Raw genomic sequence first — 16,583 nt, forward strand, 5'->3', positions numbered from 1 at the left:
TTGGTAGTTGGTATGATATGTTAACATTGTTTCTCGATGCATCGACTTGAAACCTCGAGCTTGAATATTATGTGAGATGTGATGCTTTCAGAAAATCATAGATCAAGAATAAATCATTATCTCCCCCTGTTAAATTCAAGTTACATATTATTTTTAAGTTTTATACTATTCAACTAAGCTTGATACACTTCAACTGAAACTTGCCAACACCGTATAAAGAGAACAGATTTCTCATAATTTTTCAAGCCAATGTCAGACTATTTTTTTTTAAGCCATGTCAGAGTTTTTTTTTTTTCTTTTCTTTAAGAGCATCCTAGTAAAGCAGGTGATCAATGCCATTCAGAGAAGAAAACTAAGTCCTTCAACCACCCTGCTGAGGAGAGTTATAGGGTATGGTTATCAATCCAAGATCCAGTATGATGACAGAAACTCGAAAAGAGAACAGAACAACTGTAGCTACAGTTTTATGTGGTATAAAATAACAAACCGAGAAGAATTTTCTAGCAGAAACAATAAGAACTTGAAAGGGCATTGAAGCATGTTTTGGTGAAGCTTTTCTTGGAGTTGGCTCGGCAGTTTGCATCCGCCATCTGTGAGAAAGGTTGCCTGCTTGTCCAAATTTGTTTCGGGTTAGGATAGTTTAAGACTTTGGAGTGACCTGTCCATGCTTCATTTTCTCTGTTTTTCTTTACCTATGTAAAATATGAGTAGCAACATAGAAAACTTCTAAGTTTCGGTTGTTCTAATTTTAGTTTGTACTTCTGAAGGAATTTGTAGGAGCTAGTGGCCATGGCCTTCTTAGAGTTATTGAATAGGCAAGACATGATCTTAGGGTTGTCAAGATGATTATAATAACTACTTGTCGGAAGGAAATGGCCCGAGTCCTGCTGAATGCGCTCTTTGGGGTCATCCCTAGCCACCTCTTACCATGGGAATTGTATGGTTGTGCTCAATGGAGAGACTATCATGAGCCTGTTGGATTAGTCTGGTGCACTGAAATGCCTAACACGAAATTACAAGACACTACTGAGTATCGGCAAGAAAGAGAGATCAAAATAAGAACATAAGTAAGCAATTCAGTGGATATTGGTAGAACTCTTGTTGAGTCGATATTTACTAAATTAACTTCTACCGATTGAAAGAAATTGATATGTTGGACGTTTAATTGTGCTATCGATAAAATGTAAGAAGAGTTGGTGATTTACTAAGTCCCTTTAAAATTGGTAAATTCCTATTAATATTGGTGAGTTCCCAATAGGTCACCTGACATTCAAGTTATTGGTTATGATTTTTTTTATCCACGAAACTTACTAGCAATTTCATAAATCTGTTAACTGCAGAAAATTTTGCCATATTGCTGTTATTATGTTTTTCGTGCACTTTCCATGTTAATCAGAACATCTCTTTGCCTAACAAAGAAAGAAGACTTGCTGAGTTGCACGGACAAACTAGGGCCACCCCAAGGATTGCATTCTGTTTATAATTCTTAAGGTTCTCTTCATAAGGCATTGGAAAAGAAGAAACAAACTGCATATCACATTTACTGAATCAGAAGACAAACTGCCTTTTTCATTACAAAGAAAGTCTGATGTGCCGAATTGAATGAGTTTAGCAAATGAGGACCCTCAAAATTTGGATGGATAGTATCGAAGTAATTGACAATTCGAACACACGAAGATGTCCATGACGCTAAAGAGTAATGGTGAACTCAAAGGCCTGAAATGTTACGACTACTTGCAAATGCAAGATGAAACAAATGTAAAGGAAACTAGGCCTGAGCTTGGACACCTAATTTTTCTTCCTCTGGGAAGGTTTATTTACATGAGGTTCTCCTCTCAATGTCCTAGATCTGGAGGAAAAGGGGTTCTCAGTCTCTCCGCTTTTAGGTCCTCGCCGATTTGATTAATGCATTTGGCTTTCTTAACCAGCAGCTTGGATTTTCGATATTAAATGCCAGCTTCCGAGCAGCAGCCTCCCATAAAATTGTAGTTTCAGCAAGTAGAGAGGTCACAAAGTATGGGTCCATGTTTGAGGCAGGACACCTGTCTTCCAAGTAACCTACATATCATTTCAAGCCATTAATTAACTGAGCAAGGAAGGCGAACATTCCATGTTTCCATCAATATTCAGAAATAATGAAGCATTCCAAAAAGTTTTTTGAAAGATGTACATTTGCTTAGGAAGCAAAACTGGGGGGAATGCTTTATGAATGTTAATAGTTAAAATTTCTTTCATAGTAACAATCATAGAATCAACTGACACCAAAAACAACAATAAGTTATCTTTCTATGGTAGCGCTTCTTGAATCATCCTTGAAAGTTAAGGGCCTCCGATCCATCGATACTCAAGACAGAACACAAAAGGGAACTAGTATGGTCACAGTAATAGTACCTCTTCCTTGCTTCTCCGTGTCATGGTCCACATGGATTTAGCAACTACGATTGTTGACCGCCTGCATAATGGAATTCAAGTAATTTAGGCATCATGGCAAAAAAAAAAAAAAAAACTGAGCACAATTTAGTGGGCAATATTTGAATTTGACTAGCAGCTGGTATGCTTCTTCTGAACATTACCCAAGAAAATGTGTCCATTTTGGATGTTTCACGCTTTCCCATCAACCTTCTGTCATTTACTTCTCCACAGGCACTAATGTGCTCCTCGTGGCAAAGTGAGAGATCCAAAATTGCCTTCTTTATCACTTCAAAGCCTCCTCTTCTCTCATGCTTCGTGTACGGTAGAAAAAACGGGAAAAGTCCTTCAACAAACAACAATACTTAATAAGGTCCATGTTATTTCTTTGGTATGAACCTGTCATTAGTGCGGTATCCCGCACCATTCCAGTCACCCTGAGAAGGAAGGGAATATTTTTATGGATCTAACGTGAGAGAACAACACCAGCTTGCTCAGTTATTCTCTATTATATAAGCAACATAAACAATTAAGTATTTGAATACTGCAGAACTTGTCTGTATCCACTAATTCTGTTTGCCGTTAATGGCATTCCACTATTTTTCTTGAGCAAGTAATTGAAATTTCACCTCAAGAAGGTATCTTGAACTCCATATATGATCTACCGCTTCAATTCCCACGCTTGCTCCCACTTACTGCACTGTAGTGAGCATTGGATATGTCTCAGCCAAATGACTTTATCAGCCCTAACTCCACAATTATAAGGCCCCCTATATGGGCAGAAAGCCTCATATCACAATACAAAATTTCTCATCAACTTAGCCTATAGTCCATCATTGTACAGGGAAATTCATTGGGAAACAATTTCTCACCTGGGGACATGGATATCCTCCAACAGGCCAATCCAATGGCCTTTTTTTTTTCCCTGGTCGGGCACCCAATGGCCATTTAAACAGTTGTCTGCAGAAGGGTGTTTTCTTGCTCAATCCCATACCTAATGTGAACATTTAGCCAAAAGTCAATTCTATTTCAGAACATTCTATTTCACGATAGAAAACTCATGTTTTTGGATCTCCTACCTTGAAACTTTATTGATGATATTTGGGTCATGAAACTTCATTGATAAACTTTGGGTTACTGAAAATTCAGCAACCCGGCACATATCCTATCGGCTCACCAGCTAGTCTGCATGAATCCCAAATAATCAGCAGACAAACAGTAAATCTCCGTAAACTAATTGAAACGTCCTTTCTTGTTTGATTATCTGCTCAGATGATCTGATTGATGGACAATTTTTGACAACATAATACTTGTTCGCGGATGATTACCAAGATATTGTTGCCATCTTGGAAAGGATCCTTGAAAATTGTTTGTGGGCTGTCAAAAAAAATCAAGAACATGATGGAATGATGAGAAGGTAAACATACAATGACAGTTTTGGGTATATGTCAATCTTACTATAAGATCACTTCACTATCCTCCCCTGGAGCTTGACCGGTACTTGATCCATCTTAGTTCCACTAGGGAAATTCATACAGGTGCTCAACAAATCCAGGGATCATCTGATTATTGTGGAATCAACAGATCAGCAGCATGTAGCATGTAAAAACAAAAACAAAAACGGTACATAATTTATTGTCGTCATTCATACCCGTGAAACAAGAACGTCCGATCCTGTCTCATTGGTAGACTAACATCAAAATGTGAAACAAGATTTGCTAACCGTAGAAATTTGGGAAAAAAATGACGTCACTTGTTGAACGTGCATAAAACATATGACATACATTTTCTGATGAAGATTGAAGGAAAATGCGAACTTATAATCTCAGTACAGAATAGTTCTAGTATAATTCATCTTTTTGTGTACAGCACTCACAGGTTTTAGGCATTAAAACATACCAAATGTAATCTGCAACTATCATATCGGGTGTAGGGCGTGACATCCAAGTCGAGAGAACTCTTGAGTTTGTAATAGTATTGTCTTCGGACTTCAAAGCATCCACCCGAGTTTAGAAAATCTCTTGGTGTTTCCACTCTTCTTCTGTTTTAGCGAGAGAGAAAGTAAAGCAGCGTGAGTGATAGACATATCAACTGAAACAATCAGCAAACATGTTATTCTGATATTTTATTAGACATAAGGGATGATCAACTCGTGAATCTTGACCGTGCACTTTAATTCTTTCCTGTCACAATCGAAAGGCGATTGCATTGAAGTAGTTTCTCCGCTTATGAACTTGGCAAAATTGCATCAGATATGGACATGGCAGAGCAATTGAAGAGCCAGAGAAGAAGAAGAAACTGAGACAAAGAGTGAATTACAAGAGAAATCGAGTCTACATGAGAAGTAGGGAGGGAATTTTCTTCATTTTTTTTTTCTCGGAATCAAGTACCGAAACACAAAACGAAAAATATTCACGCAAAATCTAGGAGAAAAGGTCCCTCGTATCTTTGAGAAAGAAAAAGTGTGAGAATTCCGAAGAAAAAAGGCATTGGGGGAGGAATAACAATCAGAATTAGGCCTCGCGAGAGATGTCTCAAGCAATGGTTATGACAAATCGAATCACATACCTTCTTCATATTATGAATATGTGGGGGATATGAGCAATCTTGCACCAGTCCTCGCCTCCATCTCTTTTGCACCTCTCCCTCAATACTTGGCAACCGAAGATGTATAGGTGAGTAAGGGAGGCAAGCCTTCGCATCCCTTCGGGTAATGACGTCAGCGAGCGGCACCCTCTGATGTCAAGCCGTTGAAGTGATTGAAGGGCCTCCTTCTGCTCTGGCAATAATTCCTTCAAATTGAAGCAATAGGAAATCTCGAGACGCTCGAGATTGCTCAGCTGTAGAAGCCACCGCGGGACAGATTCTAGTTTTGGAAGTCCACCGAGGTACACGGAGCGGAGACTGTGAAGAAGTCCTCCTCCTCCATGGGAATCCTCCAAGATGATGATGTTGCTGCTTTCGTCTTTGGATATATCCAGCTCCACACAATCCCGAATATCGAGACGCATGAGACTTGATAGATGTCTCATACCCAACGACAGGGAAGTTAACCGAGGACACTCCCTGATGCTAAGGGATTCAAGTGAGGTGAGACTTTTCAAGCACTCCTCAGGCAAACCTTCTAGAAATTCCATACGCCAGATTTCCAAACTCTTCAACTTATTGAGGACAAATTGAGGGAAATGTTTACATCTTTTGCAATTATACAAGCTTAACCGAACTAAATTGGGCAAGGAAGACCCATCCGTCATCCACCCGGGAAAGCTCTCACCTTTGTATCCATATATCCACAACCCCTGCAGCTTTGAGGGCGGCCTCAGTCCATCTAATAACGCTTCATCTCTATTCCCAATTACTTCTTCATCAGTATCAAAATCGCCCCATCCAAGCCACAAAGATTCCAGAGAATGCTTCCCTGTCAAGTTGGCAGCCTTGGATTCTGCTTCTGGATCGGTCACGCTTCCCAAATTTTCAATGCTAATGCTTCCCCGGATGTTATTAAGCCCATTTAGCTCCTCAAGTTCGCAACAATTCTTAGCAATAGCTTTATTTTCAGGCAAAATGAAATCCGTTAGCATATGCAGAGAACTCAATTGCCCCAGTCCATGCGGCAGATATCTAAGCTTCTTACAATCACTAATGTCTAGATTTCGGAGGCTAACTAACTTCCTTATATCCCGTGGCAATTCTTCAAGGGAATCACACCATGAAAGATTAAGTGTTTGCAAATTCTGCAATCTTGTAATGGAGTTAGGAAGCCTTTTGAGTTCTCTATTGTAAGAGAGATCGAGATACGTGAGATGCTTCAACTTACAGATGGACCTTGGCACCTTCTCGACCATTGTGTCATGCAGATCCAAGATGCGTAACCTCTTGAACCTTTGAATGAGTTGGCGTAGATCTGCTTCACTCAATGTTACTTGTTCCGAATCCCAATATTCACGAGTAGACAGAAATGTTCTCAGTGGACTTGCTTTCGAGCATGAAATTAGAAGTTGACCCATCAAATTGGAAGATAAATTATGAGATAAATGACGAGTTCTTTCATTTATGGACTTTGTGTCATCCCATGCCACCCAACACTCATTCCCTGCAACCAGGCAGGCTAGATCATGCATCAAATCATGCATCTTGCAAGTCTCCTCCTTCGTGTCTGGATCTTGTTCAAAATCTTGGAAGAAGTTACTCCAAAGTAGATCCATGAAATATCTATGGCCAATGTCTTCTAAGTGTTGATTTCTATGCGATGGCCAGATCAATCCTTCTGCCATCCAAAGATTGATCAAAGTCTGCTTCTTTATCTTATAATCTTTGGGAAACAATGAACACAATGCAAAACATTGTTTCAAATGCGAAGGAAGATGGTCGTAACTTAGCTTAAGAACTGATTTTATGCCGTCTTCCCTTTGAGACACATCTGGGAGCTCATTTTCTTTGAATTGCAACCATTCATGTTTACTTTCTTTAGAGGATAGTAAACCCCCAACAGTTCGAACAACTAACGGAACCCCCGAGCACTTTCTAGCTATCTCTTTGACGATGGATAGCATGTCAGAATCTTGCATCTCCTCTAACTTTCGACCAGCCATTTGCATTAATAAATCAACAGATGCACTTTCAGATAAGCCCCCGAGAAAATGGGGCGGAGCAGTGCCGGTGATTTTCGCAACCGAACGAAGACGTGTAGTTATAAGGATTTTGCTTCCTCTAGCGCCTTCCACCAATAATTCTTTCAAGTGCCGCCATTTTTCTGGGTCTTCATCCCACAAGTCATCTAAAACTAAGAGATATCTCTTCCTACCAATTTCTTCCCTAAGCTCACCTTGCAACAATTCCATTGTACCCGCGGTTGGTTCTTTCTTCTTTGCACAAGCTATGATATTTTTCACTATTTTTTTCACATCAAAGTCATTAGAGACACAAACCCACATTTTCGAGTGGAAGTGTTTGCTGACCATCTCATCATTATAGACACATTGAGCAAGTGTTGTTTTTCCAAGCCCACCAATTCCAACTATTGGAAGGATGGAAACGTTTTCATTCACGTCTAAATCCATTAAAAACTCCCTAACCCTCTCCTTATCGTCATCTCTTCCTTTAATATTCACCTCACGTACAAATGAATGCGTCTCCTCTCTCTTCCTCCACTCTCTCTCTACTTGCGAATTCACAAGGCGCTCGTCCAAGTGGAATCTCCTACCAGCGTTGATGGCTTCTATTCTTTCCCTCACTGCTTTTGTTTTGTAACTCATCTTCAATTTAAACGCAAGCTGGTTTGAACCGGAGAAAAATGCCCTTACCTCCTTCATCATTGCATTGTGGCCCCGCAGCTCTCGTCGCATAGCTTCTTTATTGAATTCTTCAAGCACGTCCTCCGCATCATATAAAGCGTCTTTCATGTTGTCAAGCCAATCTTGGATTTGGTGACTCTGGCAGGATCGCTGCTCTGCATCCTCCAGTACAGCCCGAAGCGTGGAGACGGTGTTTCTGAGCTCCTCGAGCTCATGCTTGACGCCCCATAACTTTCCAACCTTTTCTAGCGCTTGAGGAACCAGAAAATCAACGATCTTCCCGGCAATGCCAAAGATGACAGCTTCCGCCATTTTGTTCTCTCTATCTCTTTTTTTTTTCTCTCTCTCTCTGTGGATCGCAAGATATTACTCCAGCGGTTCCAAGGCTCGATGTATAAGGCCGGAAAATGAAAATCCTAACAAATTTAATTTTCAACATCTTTCACCCACGTGAGTGGTTGAAGATAAGGATTCTGGTCACATGGGACCCACCAAGGTTGGGTCCGATGTTAGGTCCGCGATTTATATCTTTGCAGTGTTCTTTGAAGCCCGACTTTTTTGTCTCCAATGTTCAAATTTGCAAGGGCAACGAAAATGCTGGTGGTGAAATGACAGACATATTTATTTCGCAGGTGTTTTCATCTGACACTTCCCGAGGCCCAGGAGCAAAGGAGAATAGGACCATGTTGGGATTTGCGAAAGCAAATTGTTAATTTGTTACTCCCGGGACAAAAGTTGGTAATAAAACTCACTTCACAAACCTAAGGAATATGCCAAGCAAAAAAAAAAAAAAAAAGCCTAGGGAATATTAGTTTGCTTTAATACGGGCGTGGTGAAATGTGAGCTGTGATTAATTAATAGTTAATACATTTATATATGTGTGTGTATATGATACATATTAAAATAGAGATTTTTTCCGTTGAAATAAGAAGTTATATATGTTTCGGCACTAATATCTCTCAACTCAAAACTTTCCTTCATATTGTCACTTGACATTATAGCTATTATTTTACTAAAATATTACGGTTTGATTAAGGAGGTTCACTCTACTTCCCAATCTCTCAATATCTTTTGCTGCCAATGAATAAAATGCTTTTACATCATTTCTTTTTTCCTTTAATATTTCATATTCTCTAAATGAATAAATAACATTGCCTTAAAGATATCTCTTCCAATACTTGGCAACACCAAAACTTGCACGATTGTGTTATGTAAAATAATATATGTAGGCATTTTGTACATGCCACTCCCTTTTCGTAAATTTCAAAAGGATTTTCGTGTAAGGGCAAAACGACAGACATACCCATGGTTTTTTCTAGGGTATCCAATTTGAACAAAATCTTTTACCATTTCAATTTCCTATTGCAATCATATAGATTAGTTTGGAATATCCTTTTCTTCAAATTTATAGCTGTTTTTAATAATTACTACATGACAGGTCATTTGTCTTATCTTTTGAGTCTGGCTCTTATTTCTATCCCATAAGAAATTATTCTTCTAATTTAGCTCTATTCAATACACAAAATCAAATCTTTCCTGAATTTCCTTACAGATATTTTCTTATTGTACTTGCAAGAGAGTAGCAATTCCTAGTTGGTCAATAATGACTATTTAGCGATATCGAGCTGAGCAGTCCTTGTCACCACTAAAAATGCATTTCGAAGGTCGAACGGCGGACAACAGTACGGATTCTCGAGACATGACTAGAATACGCAAAGCATCCTTTTTCATCGTCGAGAAATTGGGAGCCTTAAATAATCCGTGTTGTTTTCTCGCGCGAATACTCTAACACCCGCCTAGCCTACGCAAAGTACCCTTTAACATACTTTTGAAGCATCTTTTGTAGTGCAGACACATTTATCCGTGTGTATGGGTGCGCTTTGTGTGAAAAACTTGTAGTGATTGTCATTCATGGAGGATGCGGCAGGAGAATTAACTCTTCATAATCTTGGGTAAGAACGAAATTTGTAACTCTTCCAAAAAGAACGCAATCCTAGTATTCCCTTTCCAACGATGCGTTTCCTGACAATCACTTCGACTACGGTAGCGTTGCTGTTGATCCGTCTCTGGCGTCTTTCTGACGCATTTCCCATTTTTCTTTATAATTATAGGAACAAGAGAGTTACAGGATGGTTTAGCGAAAAGTTCTTTGGGGTATTGAAAAGCACACTGAAATTAAGGGTCCCCGCATCCAATAGCTTTGTTAGCATCGCAGAGAAAAGACGTTTCCCCAAACTGTCTTTATAGAAAGAGCAGCTTGTTCGGGGTTTCTACCCAAACCGAGGAACATTAAAATGTCTCGGACTTTTCTCATCTCCCGATCACAAGCCTCTTTCACAATCGATATGAGACAACTCAAACAATCTTTTTCTTACACATCGGACGTTGGCTCGGAGAAGCGACAATCCGTATATCTCCCGCATGACTATTGGGTCTAGACTTGTTGATAATCCGAGCTTTGATACCGGTGTTGGGTAGTGTTAGATCTCTCTCATATCAAAAGTTAGCTGAAAAAATGAGATTTTTCCTTACACTTATTAATTGACTACCAACCCCTTTCACCACTGATATGGAATAACTCTAACACGGATTTCTATCAATCCAAATAGGTCAATGTCGTAGCAACTTTTACCTCCTATTTCTAACTAATTCCCATGCATCAGCAAATGGCATTAGAGCATGGCAAGATTTAATAATGTAAGCTTGCTTAGATTTAAACACGGAAATCAAATCTAGCAGGGGTCCATTCCCAATTTCCATAAATACTTCCGAAACTTCAACATTCATTTCGGGAAAAATTATAAAAAAATTTAAACATGTTATAGTTGTGCCAATTCAGTCCACTTTGCTGACCAACACCGACGTGGCGTCGCTGGTCTTGACATGGTCAATTTTTAATAATAATGTAACATTTTTTTTTATTTTTACTTTTATTTTTCCTTGTTTTTTTTTTTTTCTCTTTGTTTTTTTTTCCTACTCCCATTGTGGTTGGCGATGGCCACCACCCCACCTCGCTCTACTTAAGCGAGGCCATCACAAGCCACGAGCAAGGTCATCATAGCCGCGGGCAAAGCCCCCTCTCCAAGGCCTCGGCGGCCGCGAGCGAAGGCCGCCATGGCCTTGCCGGCTACAGGTGAGGCAAGGCTATGGCCGCCAAGCCCTCGCCGGCCACAATAAGAATAGGAAGAAAAGAAAAAAAAAAAAAAAGGGAATACACATTAGAATAGAGTTTCTAGCATATACAGTTTGTACAAAATCTTTTACTATTCAGTTTCCTATTGCAATCATATCGATAGTTTGGAATATCTCGTAGTTCAAATTTCATCACTTTTCTTTATTAATTACTATGAGGCAAGTTATGTCTTTTATCTTTTGAGACTGGCTCTTATTTCTATCTCCTAACATATTATTCTTCTAATTGAGCTCTATTCAATATACACAATCATATCTTCGCCGAATTTCCTTAGAGATGTTTTCTAATAGTATACTTGCAAGACCTTAGCAATTCCTAGTTAGGCATGAGGGACTAGTCAGGGATATTGGGCCGAGTAAACCTTGTCATAACTAAGAATACATTCTGAAAGTCTAACAGCGAATACTGTTACAAATTATTCAAACATGGCTAGGATGCGCAAAGCATCTTTTAACATTCTCGAAAAATTGAGAGTCCTAAAAAACTGTTGCTATTTTCTTGCATGAATGCTCTAATACTTGCCTGGACTGCGCCGAAGTAACCTTCAACATATTGTCGGAGCATCTCTTGTCGTGTAGACATGTTTACCCGTGCGTATGGGCGCGCTTGGGTGAAAGACTTATAGTCATTATTATTCACAGAGGATGTTATGATGGAAAAGCCAATAGATGTGAAGCCGTATTGTTATCTCCTAAAAACCTTATCTCATATTAAACGTGATGATTAAGATGTTTCTGCTTTGTTTTGAAGCAATATTTCTAGTTAATGTTCGACAAAACTGGAAAGGAATGAAGTTTTCGAATGATATAGCTCAACCATTAAGCTACATTCTGTCTTACTTTCTCATTATTCATTTATACATGTATATATTCATAGTTTAGTTTCACAAATGATACACAATAATATAGAAAGAAAGAAGGTAATCATGATTATCGGAGTTAGCTAAGTTTTCTTAGGACTTGTTTGTTTCTGCTTTCTAAAATTCAAAAACTAAATGTTGTAATGTTATTCCAATAATAAATGATTTTGAAAATGTATAATCTGAATATTTATATTTAAGTGTTGCAAAAATTTCATATGTTTCAAGCCATATATATATGAAAAAATTTGTTCAAGAAAATATTAGATTAAACAAAAACTAAATAGAAAAAATTATCGACATATCCCTTAAGTATTTTGTTGAGGTTTGATAAGTTTTCTTTTTCCTTACCTTCTTTCCTAACCCGTTGGTGAAGCGTGGTCACGACTTTTTGCTTCCGTTGGCCGACACGTCAGAATCACCATCCACTTACAAAGGCTACTCCATAACCATCTCAGTGCAGATTAGACAACAGCAGCAACACAGGGAATTTCCGGACAATATTAGCTTATGCTCGATGATAAAATGTTATATTTGAGTTCCAACAGCAGACATAATATGACTAATCACTCAATTAGCAGAAGGGGGAAGAACCATTATGAAATACAGAGTTGATTTCAGTTTAAACAAAAAAGATAGGCACGTGTCAAGCAAAGCTCTAGTAGAGTCCTCCAAAATGTTTTTCCTTTGAGGTATTGAAAAGCCCACTGAAATTCGATATCCTGCACCGATGTGGCTCCATCAGCATCACAAAAAGAGAGGATGTGTCCCAAAGGTATATTACAGAAAGCACTCAAAGGAGAGATGCCACCCAGATTCAAGATTAAGCACCACATAGATAACAAGTGCAGCTTGTACAACGACAGTGGCCGAGTCCATATGTGAGTAGCTTGTTCGGGTATCAACCCAAATTTAGGAACATTAGGATTCAACCAAATAAGTCTTTGGAGTTAGGACCACAATTAAATTGGGACTGAAGTGACCCAAATCCAATGAATCTGTAAAACATCATATCCAGTTTTATAAGTAAGGAAAGTTGATGTTGTTGTTCTTGTATGTAAAAGATTAAGAGCCCCGCTAAGTTGACCACACTGTTTGTAACAATGCTTTTATAGCCACAAATTTGAGATTATGCTAGTGGGATTTATTTGGATAACCGGAGGACAAAATTTCCTAAATTATTGTAAAAAATGGCCCAAATATTGCAAAATCACAAAAGCTAACCCTTTAAAAGAATAATAAAAATGAGAACCTTATCATTTAGCACAATATTAAGCACACATAAAAAAGAGAAAGTGGCAAAATTTAGCATTTTATGTTTATTATACACGATTATTCTGCTTTTATGCGTTATTATGATTTAACAATAACGATATCTAATTGGGAATTCTAATCTGACAATTATTAAGCAAAATACTATTTTTAACCACACGATCTCCTAATCAATGAGTGTTTTATGCAAAACACGTGGGGATGGTGTGTGGAATAAAAATTATTTTCCTCTTATAACTTTGTTTTTTTTAATTTTAGCTCACAATTTTTTTTTAAAAAAAAAAGAAAATTGGCCGTAAAGAGGGAGAAACTAGATAGCAAGTGATCCGGTTTCACCAAAATAAGTTCATGGCTACAATTTGACCGTCCCACTGTGAAAATTGGTGTGACGGTCATGGTAGCCTTTTGCAAAGATTAAATGGTTTGATTAAGGGGAAAATTACCAAAAAAAAGTTTTCATGTCAATTTAGTCCTAAACCTTTTTTTTATTATCAATTGAGTCGTAAAATTTTTTCATTTTTATCAATTCAGTCCATCGGGCCAAATTTAGCCAATCGATGCGGACATGATAAATTTTAATAATATTTTAAAATTTTAAAATTTGTATCTTTTTTTTTTTTCCTTTTTTCCTCTTCTTTTGGCGATCAGCCATAGGTGAGGGCCAGCAAGGTTGCCCTTGCCATTGCTAGGCAAGGTCGGCCAAGCCTCGCCCGTGGTCGGCACAGAACCTCGCCCTCGCCCTTGCCGAGCTCTCTCTTGCCCCGACCAAGTTCGCCCTCACCTTTGGCTGGTCATTGGATCGATGACCGTTTGGAGGAAGAAAGAGAAGAAAAGAAAAATATAAAAAATTAATATATATTTAAGATACATTAAAATATTATTAAAAATTGGTACGTTAGCGCACTAGCATCCACGTTAGTGTCGGTTAGTCAAAGTTGACCGGATAGGCTGAATTGGTACAAATACAAAAGGTTTAGGACTCATTGCAAAAAAGCTTCGGATTGGATTGGCACAATTGCGATAGGTTTAGGATTTTTTTGGTAATTTCCCCAATGATTAAGTTTTTTCTCACTTTGTCGTAAAGTATGTATATAAATTGAAGTTTTGGAAAGAATGTCTATTATACATACTTATTGTGTACCTAATTCAATAAGTAAGACAAGCTAAAGTTGATATATACGGAAAATATTTTCCGCATCTTTTTTATAGTTTAGCCAATCACCGGAAAACATTGTCATTTTTCCGAACAATAACTTTTCGGAAAACATTTTCCAAAAGTCTTACATTTTTCGAGAAACAAACGGAGCCTTAAAAAAAAAACGTGGTGTTTTCTCACGGAAATACTTTAGTATCCGCCTAGATGATCCGAAGTACCCTCTAACATCTATTGAGAGTATCTTTTGTTGTGTAGAAACGTTCATCTGTGCATGCGCGTGTTGTGTGTGAAAGACTAGTAGCCATCATGTCTCATAGAGGATGTGGTAGGACGAGTAACACTTCTTTGCGACTCTTCCAGAAAGATGCAATTCTCGTCTTCCCTTACCAACGATATGTTTCAAGACAGTCGCTTCAATTATGGTGGTGGTGGTGGTGGTGGTGTTGTTCATCCACCTCTGGTGTATTTCAAATGCATTCCTTCATTTCATGCCTTTTGACTCTGTCTCGTGGTTTTGCGTTACGGAAACAATAGAGTCACGGGAAGGTTCAGTGAAAAGTCCTGAGCAACCGGTCAGCCAACAGGAGGTGGTAAAGGTGATTCGCCAGTTCCCACAAAACCAACCGGTTGCTGAAGATGCAGCCCAAAACAGACCTCGTCTTTCTAAAGATATGAATTCCCCAAGTCAAGACACACAAGCAGATGTATATCTTTGCACTGTTATTTAAAGCACGACATTTTTGTCTGCAGGTGTCGGGCGCTACATAGAGAGACCAGGAGCATTTCTAGGTGTGAAAAATCAAATATTGATCAATTTATTGTGCAGAAACCCTCTTAAAGATATTATAAGTGCACAATAATAGTTTTGATAATAAAAAAAAAGTTAAAATGACAAATACCAATTGCATAACTTATGCATGTATGTATATTGACTTAAGCTTGCATCCAATTTAATCAATAAGGTTAGTTCATGTTGATGTATTGTTCTGAAAGCATTATCTTAGATTAAACTCGATGATTAAGTGTTTTTGCTCTAATTTAAAGCAATATGTCTAATTAGTGTTAAGGAAAGTGGGAAGGAACGAAGTTTCGTAACCATATAGCTTAACCATTAAGTTCATTCTTTCTCATTATAGACAGCTTCTGCCATTTTTGTTCTCTTCGTCTCTCTTTCTCTATCTCTCTGTGTGTCTTCCTGTGGGTTAGAAGATATTAATTGAGAGGTTCCAAAGGCTTCTCATTTTAGTAATTAAAAAAAAAAGGGCTAGAGATTTTTCAGGACAAGCATAACAAGTTCATGTTAAAGATAGAAATTATCTTGAGCCACATATCAATTGGACTTTGCTGGCATCTCCTAGCATAGTAATCTTTAGGTGGTTATGAGAATAACAGCATACTGTGGATGAAAAATTCTTAAATGAGTGGATTCCACAGTAATTTCTAATTATTTATTATTTATTTTCTTATGCTATAGAGCAAGACTGTTAAACTCATAATGAATTAAAAACTTTCACATAATCATTTCTCAAGTCGATAATGCATATGGAACCCACCGAGGTTGATTCTGAGGTCCGCGATTGGTATGTCTAAAGACTTTTCGCGCTTCTAGGGTTCAATAGTCTAGCATGCTTACAAGGGCGATGGAAATGCCTGTGTGGAAAGTGACAGAGATATTTGTTTATCCGCGTGTATTATACCCCGATGGAAATGCCTGTATGGAAGGTAGTTCTCTTCTTCCCCTTTCCAACGACATGTTTCCGAACAATCAACTTCAACTATGGTAACAATCAACTTCAACTATGGTGGTGGGGGTCTCCCTTATACAAGACAATCACTTCAACTAGCAAAAAGTCTGACCAACCGGTCAGGCCAGCAAATGGTGAATGCGATTCGCCAGTTCCCGATTCCTGATCGGATCCTATTTAAGTATCGGAAATTGGATCGATTTTTAATTTTTGGGACTGGAAACGATTTTCGGACGCTTCAATGGAACTTTTGTTTGCAGGTGTTCAACGCTCCTTAGTCACATGATTTTTATAAGATATAAATTTGGGCACCTTCGGAATTACGATTTTTTTTATTTATTTATAATTTTAAGTGTGCTTTTGCTCAGCGCATGCCCTTGCTTCTCCTATGTCATTATCAATTCATCATAGAGCACCTAAGTAAAAGAGAGAACGACTTCTATGAATCAACTATTCAAATCAATAAAAAAAATCCGACAAAAAAAAAACCTATTCAAATCAATAAAAAAAATTCTGACAAAAAAAATCCAAAAAGATTACACAATACAAAGACAGATAGGATGAGCATTAGGGTGGGGACCCACAGCTATTCACCGAGACCTCTTATTAGGTTCCACTTGTAAGAAGTCGCACTGCCATCTGCATCGTAAAGGTT

The 16,583-nt window shown here is 38.3% G+C and overlaps 2 protein-coding genes and 1 pseudogene across 2 annotated transcripts in view; all 3 read right to left on the bottom strand.

The window, feature by feature from the left end:
• LOC115731253 (glutamine synthetase, chloroplastic-like) overlaps positions 1–16,583 on the bottom strand; it is a 117,946-nt gene that overhangs the window by 75,941 nt on the left and 25,422 nt on the right. The gene's annotated exons all lie outside the window — the stretch shown is intronic.
• LOC115748459 (putative disease resistance protein RGA4) overlaps positions 1–16,583 on the bottom strand; it is a 247,340-nt gene that overhangs the window by 73,401 nt on the left and 157,356 nt on the right. The gene's annotated exons all lie outside the window — the stretch shown is intronic.
• LOC115748505 lies at positions 1,883–8,015 on the bottom strand (annotated as a pseudogene).

The sequence above is a fragment of the Rhodamnia argentea genome, chromosome 6 (assembly GCF_020921035.1).
Source record: "Rhodamnia argentea isolate NSW1041297 chromosome 6, ASM2092103v1, whole genome shotgun sequence".
Classification (NCBI taxonomy): domain Eukaryota; kingdom Viridiplantae; phylum Streptophyta; class Magnoliopsida; order Myrtales; family Myrtaceae; genus Rhodamnia; species Rhodamnia argentea.